The sequence below is a fragment of the Crocodylus porosus genome, unplaced genomic scaffold (assembly GCF_001723895.1).
Source record: "Crocodylus porosus isolate Cpor-Errol unplaced genomic scaffold, CroPor_comp1, whole genome shotgun sequence".
Lineage (NCBI taxonomy): Eukaryota > Metazoa > Chordata > Crocodylia > Crocodylidae > Crocodylus > Crocodylus porosus.
In genome coordinates, this window is record NW_017728931.1 from 64,135,059 (window position 1) to 64,145,012 (window position 9,954).

The 9,954-nt window shown below is 39.3% G+C and overlaps 1 protein-coding gene across 1 annotated transcript in view; it reads left to right on the forward strand.

The window, feature by feature from the left end:
• DCN (decorin) overlaps nt 1–9,954 on the forward strand; it is a 47,008-nt gene that overhangs the window by 6,560 nt on the left and 30,494 nt on the right. The gene's annotated exons all lie outside the window — the stretch shown is intronic.

Genomic DNA, 9,954 nt, shown 5'->3' on the forward strand with positions numbered 1-9,954 from the left:
AGGTGGAGGGAATGATTGGGAGCTGGGGGAATGACTGGATGAACCCTGGCTTGAGCCAGCAGCCCCCCACCAGGGCAAGGCAGGCAGTGTTGGCAGCCCCAGGAAAAGCTGCAGGGGCTGGGGGGAATAATTGGGGAGCCAGAGAATCAAACCAGGAACTGGGGGGGATGCCCCTATTCATTCCCTCCAACTCCCAGTTCTGAATTCAATCCCCCATCCCCTGCAGCCTCTTCCAGAGCTGCTAGCACTGTCTGCCTTGCGCTGGTGGGGGGCAGCTGGGGGAACAGTTGGACAAGCCACAGCTTGAGCTGGAAGCCCCAGGAGAAGCTGTGGGGGCTGCAGGGAACAATCAGGGATCTGTGGGAATGAACAGGTGCTTCCCCCAGTTCCTGATTTGATCCCCCAGCTCCCCAATCATTCCCCACTTCTCCCAGGGCTGCCACCACTGCCTGCCTTGCCCTGGCAGGGGGGCAGCTGGAGGAGCACCCAGACGAGCCATGGCTTCTCCCAGGACTGCCAGCTTAAGCCAGGGCTTGTCTGGCTGCTCCCCCAGCTGCTCCTGCCAGCACTGCCTAGTGGCTATCTGTACAGTCTATGGCCAAATCTCCAAATCACTCTAAATCAATTTGCAAGCTTCTGATTTGATTCAGAGAAATTAATCAGTCTCCCAATTTGATTCATATTCAGAGATTCGGCCACAAATTGGGTCAAATCGCCTCTGAATCAAATTGGTTACTGAGGCTTCTCACAGCCCTAGTGTCCAATACCCTGGATAATCTGCATGGGCCGGGTTCCTACTGGAACCATGCATGCCAGTTCTGCAGACTGGAAGATGACACACCTCTAGTTTACTCACAGAAACATGTTCCTCTTTCCCCCACCTTTGCCCTTCTGTGATAGGAGGTTACTATTTGTAAATGTTACCCCTCCAGGAGTTAAACAAGTCTAGCATCTATGTTTGAATACTGTTTTGTACTGAATAAGCCAAGAACATTTCTAGAACTGTCAAAGCTTGATTTATACCATACAGGGTCCAGTGATCAACTCTAGCCTTTCTCCTAGTCCTCTGTGTGTTGGATAAGTCTTTTCCACCAGCACCGGATGGGAATAGCTTAAAAAAAAATTAAATAAAATAAATAGAGTAAGAAAGGACCTGGCACTCCAGTTACAGTCATGTCAGCTGTATTTTTGTATGACTGTATTTTTAAACATGGTCACATCCTACTAAGCACATACCTTGGAGTTAATTTGTTCTGCCTCCAAGCCAAAACTTGAACTAGTAGTAAGGAAAATCAAACTTCCCACACTCAAAAGTAGAAAGAAGAATGTACTTGTAGTTATGAAAAAGGGCATGTCAAGAACATAGTCCAATAAGCATACCTGATTTATGATCTATTCCCTAACTATAATATGTCTCAGCACTTTAAGAAAACAAAGCTATTTTGGTTTCTCATTAACAAGGTTCTATATTATCCAGAATCTACTACCTCTTGCCAAAAGTGAAGCCCCAGCAGTCCTCTTCATAGTAATTTTGTCTTGAACTGTTTGTTGCACCATCTAAAACCTAGTCTGCTTTCCTACAGAGATCAAAGCCAACTAATCTCAAAATTAGATTTTTTATATAGCCGATGCAACTGGTCAGAGCCTGTTGTACAGGTATCAGAATAATAAATATAGTGAAAACATCCCTCTAACCCTCCTCCATCCTTTTCTCTACTCAAGCAGTAGAATGCAACCTCTGGCCAAGAGGTCAGATCCTTAGTCTTACTCCCCAGAGGCAACTTCAACAAGAGTAAACCCAGGGCCCTTTAGTAGGCCAGAATGGAGAACATGCTCATTCACCCCATCAACAGATGCAGAAGATTCGACTGACCTATTCATATGGTGCATGAACATTGCCCCATATTTCCCCAACTGGGGCATCTTTTGTCCACACAGAGGAGGAAGGAAGCAGTTTTTGTAATGTATGAAATTTGCTAACTGCCAGGGGCATAATGAGGGCTCCTTCAGGCATCTTCCATGCACATCCATGGAGTCAATATGGCTCTGAAAAGATAATACAAGTGAGGCATAGTCAAGTGGTTTAAAGATCAGGTAGGGTTACGACATCAATCTGTATTTTAGTCTGAGATCAAATGTATAGGATTTCTTTACCAATCCACCCTCAAAAAAGTTGCATCATAGTGTAAAGCATCAGGGTGTGAAAGACATTCTGAACTAATTAGTGGAAAGCTCACAGAAGTGTAAAGTCCAATCGCTGTAGTATTTCAAAATCTCAATTCAGTTTTATTTCATGGAAATATATTAATTCATTGACCTTCCAAGTCTGTACACAAGTTTACTGCCTGTTTAAAGCCTTCCACTGGAAACTCCATTCTTTATTCAAGGCTCAAGTTGGAAGTATTTACTCAATTTTAAAGGAATTCTGCTTCTTTGGCACAAAACTTTCAAACTTGTCCCTCTCCATCAACAACAAAGGCTAAAAATTCTCCCTAAGAAAACTGAGATTACGGAATCTGTAAGAAAAAACAAATATTAAAAGACAAAGTATGAGACTGAAATTTATCTATGCCTCGTAGTACCAATTTAATTGCTAACTATGTTAAGATTAAAAACTAGATCAAACTATCAGGGAATGTGTTAGATTATCTGCTTCTTTAGGTCTTTAAATGAAAACTAAAATGTACTTTAGTCAAGCACAAGTTAATGTGTTTTATATATAGTGATGGAGTTAAGTTTGAGGTGCAGTGATACACAGACCTACATTTTGCCCTTTCTGATTATAAAGTCTATGGAAGTCTTTTAAAAATCTGTTGAATAATTGCATCTACACTGGAGAGCTCTCTGAGATATTCACATTGGAAACATCAAAATCATCTTCTACTGATTTTTTTCCACTAACTTGCAATATGTATACTTGTGTGTGGCAAACTAAAAAAATCCAGAAATAACCTTTTACATCTTAAAATCTAAGTAAATTTCATGAGTTTTGGAGACTTCAACTTACGGGTTTTTTCCTCTAATGCCAATGTGGATGACAGTAGAAAAGTGATGAAGCCTCACTGCCTTTCTGGCATCAATACCTGTGAACAGGAGGTAGGTAAGCCTTGCTTAAGAGCTGGTGCCACCATCAATGCAAGGGATGTAGTGCAGACATACCCAGTCTTACCTTTAGTTTGTTTCCCATAAAGAAGGGCAAAACAATCAGGACAAATGCCAGAGATCATTGCGGGGGAGGGGCTGTACTACAGTGAGCTAGTGCAAGTCATTCAATCTTCAGCTAGAAGGTGGGAGCAGTCTCATTTTTTGCCTTGGCCCTCTCAGAAATATAATGCCAGCTCTGGCCAAAGCTACATATTATAACAGTATAAAAAAGTAATCAGGAAAGTAAAGTAAAGATCACACAAAAGTAAAGCCATATTATAAGACTCATGGGCCATGAAATTCTAAGTTGGAAAAGTGAATAGATTTGAAAAACAACTGCAGGCCACTTTCTGGTAACACTAAGACATAATTTTATGGCGATTTCAGTGCCTTGGATGTAGGAAAACAATGGGTGATGTTTTCAAACTTTTCAGAGCCAGTTAGACTCCCTTATCTCTTAGTCACTTTTGAAAATGTTAAACAATAGCACTGGTGATTGACTAACAGCCATGTGAAGGTAAAGATTGGCCTTTTACTCTGAAGGGTGTTGGGGAGGGGAATTGTGGATGCTTCTCAGGGAAGGATGGAAATCATTTGTTATTTCACAGGTCTCAGGAAGCAATTAATAAAATGGTTACCATTTGCAAGTGCCACACAACCTAAAACAAAATCTCATTATATTTTGAAGTCTGTAGTTTATGAGAAGCAGAATCCAGGCAACAATAAGAGTTTAAAATAAAAAAGCAGCTGCCACATCCTATTTTTCACTTCTAAGTACTCCAGTCCCCAAATCTGCTGCTTACCCTATTTACAGTCCTCAGGTCTTCCTCCCCACAGACTTCATTTAGTACATACATCATCAAGGGGTGCAGGCTTGTTAGTTGGCTCAATGATGCAATCTCCCAAATTCTTTCTCTATCATTGCCAGGAGATTCTCGTCTCCCGAGTTTCTTTGGAGCACAGAGCAGCGTGTACAGGAAATGCAGGCAGCTGCTAGGGAGGCCTACTTAGGACAGCAAAGTCCGATGATTGTAGGCTGGGAATCAAATGAAACTCAGCTGGCTACAGCTGTTCATGGAAACTACAGCAGATTTTTAAAGAGCCCCAAAACATAACCCCTGTGATAATACTGTGAGTGTTGCAATTCATTATAAGCATATCTGAACCAAACTTTCAGATCACCATCTCCATTTCGGCCCACTGCCAAAGGTTCATCCTGCTTGAGATGAATTAGGAGTATGACAAGGTTGAGGATGGAAGGATTATTTATGGGTTTAGTTCAGGACCGAGCCTGTTTACTGCCATGCAGTAGATGATATAAAATGTACACAAAATGCACAACGTTGCTTTGTTGAAGTTGTTTATAAATTACATGGCTAAAGTATCTGCTCTTTTGCCTGTGCAATCTCAGCATTGCATGGACACACTTTTTTGATGCAAAAACTAAAGCACTAGAGAGGATTATGAACTTAAGCTTCATTCACCAATCTGGAACTTTGGGGGTATTGGAAATCTAAATATGGAAAACAGTGATGATCTCTAACTTTACAATGGGCCTAATCAACATCCGAGCTCAAAGCACACTGACAACGTCAGACTGTGGAAGTATGGTCTGTTGCTTTATCTCATATCGAAGCATATCCCTATATGACATGTGCAACAAATACAAACTTTTATATATTCTGCCACCTAAAACACACCATGAACCACAAGATAAGACATCATATTGATGACTTCCCCTTCCTGTTGTGACCTCTGACTGGAAAGATAAACTTCAGGACCTAACTTCTAGGGAAATGAAATAGGACTGTGTGATCAAGGTACTCACTGGCCTGTGCCTCAGGATGTATTTGATCAGTTCTTAGCTGTACTACATATATATTGGATATCACTTGGACATCACTTAACCTCTGTGCTTCAGTTCCCCTTGCTGAAAAATAGATTTTGTTCTTCCATACCCCACAGACGTAGGGAAGATATATTTGCAAAAGTTTGTATAATATTCAGAATCTTTGGTGATAGAGGCTATAAACTTGCATATATAAAATGTGTCCCAGAAAGACAAGTATATTTATCTAAACCAGGTGCCATATTATAGAACCCTTTGACATTCACCCCAGCTGATAACGCCACCCACCAGAATGGTTTCATAGGAATTAGCAGAACCTTGACTTTGCATATACTTTAACTTTACATTGGCTCCCATGAACCTGTGGGGTATCTTTGGTAGATTTTGATTATCTGTAGGAAAGGAATCCCAGTGGTGTTACTGTCTCATATCTCAAACATGAAAATTTTCAATACAGTGTTCTCTTTGGGTTTCTTCTGTTTATGTCCATGTTTGCAGAAACACACATATGCAAATACTTATATGGAGCATCTACACGTGCCCCTATGGCACCACTGTTATTGCACCCTCATTTAGTATCCTTTTAGAAGTGCACAGTAACAGCTTGGATTACATCATGCTGGTGGTGCACAGTTATATTTACCCATTATGTCACCATAGCAGACCACTACGGTGAGCTTCCACATTGCTATGGTGACACAGCTGCAGCATCACAGTTTGTGCCTACCAATGCTATGTCACGGTGGCACATTGCAATGGCGACGTAGCATCTCATGTAGACACACCCACATTGTAGGAGAAGCTGACATAGGTACGGTGTGCCATTTCTCAGATCAGTTCAAAGAAAGCCATAACTGGCAGAGGTAACACCTACAATGTCTTTCTGGCTGTCACTTTTATTCTCCATCAATGTCACAGCTCTCTGTTATTCATGAAAAGAGTTTGAGTTTGTAGACCATTGATATTTGAAACTTGAAATGTACAGTCTAAACATTCACTGCAAGGTTTAGCCTCTAGCCAGTAAACCCTTCACTGGTAAACTAAGCGTTAATCTCTTCCAAGTAACCCCCTCACTGGTAATCTAAGTATTCTAAATGGACCATGCTCCAAAGGCATCAGATAATGCTACAGTTGTACAGTTTTTAGGGTGCCACATGCCCTGCCTCCCCTGCTTACACTATTTTACTTTAAATTTATTTATAAGGTTTATATTGGCAGCCAGAAGGTAAGAAAATTATTATGAAAACAAATGATTAAACCATTTTAATATTTATTTTCAGGAAAGCTGTGAGCCCTTCACATCTAGTGAAAAAATAACCTCATGACTATCATTTCAAATGAAAAAGTAGTGCATTTTAGACAGTTGTCAGGGTTACTGCTATCTGCTGAGGAAAGACCGTCTCATAGCAAGTTTGCCTGGGGACAAAATGACACATCAGCACACACTATATACTTGGTGATCTAATGCCATAATCTTGTATCAGAGAAGCCAATGAGCATTTTTGCCATTAACTTTTGGAATATAATCCAAATTAGGAGTGAAATCTTGGCAGCAATATATGGAGAAGCTTATTACATACTCCAAGTCCTTGTTCTACAGAATAAGGGACAGTATGAGTTGTAAACTTTTATTTCTGCCAGTGTGTCATACTCCTAATTCATCTCAAGCAGGATGAATCTTTTATACAAAAGCTTTTAAAGGTTAATCTAATTAAACGGCAACTGATTAAATCCACATTGCACTTAGCATGGATAAATATTAGAAGCAAAACATTTTTATATTTGGCTGCCTCAAATAACTCAGCAGATGTATGGATTTAAGATCTAAGGTTACCAATCCAAGTTTGATAAATTTAGCTCAGATGTTAAAGTTTCAGGTTAGCAATGATCAAGCAATGGATCTGTTCCTTGTATAGAGTAGTATTGTTTATAAAACCAAAGACTTAAAAAGACAAAACTTCAAAAAAAGGGGGTGCCAAAATGAAACCCCTACACCCACATTTGAACACCGATTTGAACAACTCACTTTCCAGCACTGCTGAGCACTTCCAGCACTTATCAATGGGAGGTCAGTGGAAACTTCTGGGGCCTCAATCATTTTAAAAGAGTTTCATTCTGGTCCCTAGAAATAGATTTCATTCAAGTCCCCAGATACAGATTTAGGAGCAGGAAGCCATTTAAAAAAAATCTTGGCTACATCCATCATTAATGCTATTGTGGAGCCTTCGTTGTAGTAAAAGCTCTTGTGCACGTCAATGGGACTGCCACATGATTGGTTGTGGTAATTTTTGCAAATATAGCATAATGCTAGGATTAACAGGGCTTACTGAAATACTCAGTTTGGAAATAAGAGCTAGAAAAAGTGGTACCTAGAACATCCATAAACCAGAGGGCTCATTTCTTACTGGACTTTAGGACAACTACATTGATCACCATTAAAAATTCATATATACCCAGAGTTCATATAACGATAGTTCTTTTCCTAGGTTACCAACTAGGAAAAGTTGCGGTTTGAAGGAAATGACTTGTCTTGATACCACTGTGGGGTAACAATCATCTTTTAAATGTGGTAACTCTATATGAGCTGGCTTGCCTTACGCTTCATGAACTCTGGAATTAAAGGTTGTGAACATTTCAAATGTCAGACAGTGTTCATGTGTTCTGTCTTAATTCAAATGTTAAAAAAGGAATAGAAAATATATGAGGCTGTACATTGCATCTAAACCTTAATTATAAATGTGCAATGCTGGGTTCTGAACTGAGCTATTGTGGCTCAGAAAAGAGACTGTGGAATGACACAAAGCAGTGGCAATAAGATGTTGGACATCCTTAAGAAGGGAACTGAAAACAAGACAGAAAATATCATCAGTCCACTATACAAATCCATGGTGCTCCTACACCTTGAATACTGTATGCAGTTCTGGTCTCTATCAAAAAAAAATGGAGTGGAATTAAGAGACTCAGAGTAGGACAACCAAGATGATAAGGGGTACGGTAATACAAGGAAAGACTCTTTAGCTTGGAAAAGAGAAGGCTGAGGTGGGGTGAGGGGCAGGATGTGCTGGAACTTTATAAAATCATGAAGGATGTGGACCAAGCAAATAGGGAACTGTTATTCATTCAACAATCCCAAAATACTACAACTAAGGGGCACCCATCAGCAGGAGATGAGTAAAAAACTAATGAGAAAGTATTTTCTCATGCAGCGTGTAGCTAACTTGCAGAATACATTACTGCAGGAGGTTGTAGAGGTAGATAGTATCCCCAGATTAAAAAAGAGAATAGACAAATTTATGGGTGGTAAGTTCAGGAAAAGCTACTAAACAGAACAGTCAGGGATGTCTCCTCTGGCATCTCTACACCAATGATTGTGAATGCCAGGGACTGTATGACAGGGAACAGACCATTCTAGCTTGGTGGTCCTCAAACCAGCTTCACATCACATTTTAGACATAAGGCACCCCTCAGAAAATGCCAGCTCTTAGTTTGCACTTGTTTTTTGAGTACAGGAAAATAATAGAGCAATTTTTATGTTGCAAAGAATTGAGGCCACAACAGGTCAGAATGTTTTTAATATTATGGAGTCTTATGTGGAATCTCTGGGTTTATTTTGTGAATCATGTTTGGACACCTAACAGTGCTAACATTGTGTGGTACCCTCCAGTGAGAATCACTGTTCTAGCTATACCCTGTTCATAAGCTCTCCCTCTAAAATATTCACTTTTGCCACTGTCAGATAGGATACTGGGTCAAATAGATCATTGTTCTGACCCATATGGCCCTTCTTATGTTCTGATGTTCTTATTAAATGAAATCTCCTTGATTGAGCTATGAAGTTTTTATTTGTGCTTGCTGTCACATTAATACCCTACTTATTTAAAGTTTGACAGGATGTGCTAGAAGCAATTAGGAAACAGAACCCTTTTAAAATAAAAATAAAGGTTATAAAGGTTAAAGACATTACCAAAGAAATGCCTCCTTTATGGTTAGCCACAATGCACAAAAATAAACTCAATGAAAATCTGTCCTCTTCTCTGTCTCTCTTGCTCTCTGAATGCAGACAAATTCTGATTTGCAGACAGGTAAATAGGCAGTTAGATAGTAAATACAATATAGAAGTAAGGACCCAATTCTGAAAAGAATCAGCGATGATTTTTAAAGGGATTTTTTGACATGTTTTCAGTATCAGGCCTTGATATTTAATTTTTGAGAGAAGCATGAAAATAGAATTGTTCTTCATTTGACTGTGAGCAATATAATTAGAGTTGGAAACACTGGAAAAATACCAAGAGAGGCAACTCACAACTGGATCAAACCAAAAATTTTAATTGAAGATTATCAAAACCTTTCTGAGGTGATTTCAAGTGTATTTTTAATATTAGTCTGAGGTATTATTGGCCTATCAAGATGTCTATGTTTCTATTGTATCTACTTCTGTAACGTGTATGAATATCTATCTGAAAAAAATATAATTTTAAATGTGTTGTGAATCAATATTTCTATAAAATGTTTTCCAGAGAGTAAGTTTCAGTGCAGCAAGAAACCTGGATAAGACTAGTATTATTTAACACTAAAATAATTTCATTTCCATTACTTCAGAGCCAGATATCAGCTATTCAGAAAATAGTCCCAAAGAGAGTCTTTAATTTAAACTGTCTGATGTTCTTTTGGCATTCCTAGTGAAATTGAGAGATCTGTTCTCCAGAAAACTTGGATGTAGTTTCAGTTTTTAAAAAGCAGACTTTTGTGTTCTTGTTGATTTTTCCTTGTTAAGGTGAAGTTGATATGAAAAACCTTTATGAAAACTTTCTCTATTATCATCACATTTTACAGCCTAAACATTTTGTGCATTTGTGAGAATGCTAAAAGGATGAAAATGAAAATTCTTATATGGCAAAAGCTTTTCAGATTAAGTTCTGAGGCAGGCGCACACACACACACACACACACACACACACACAC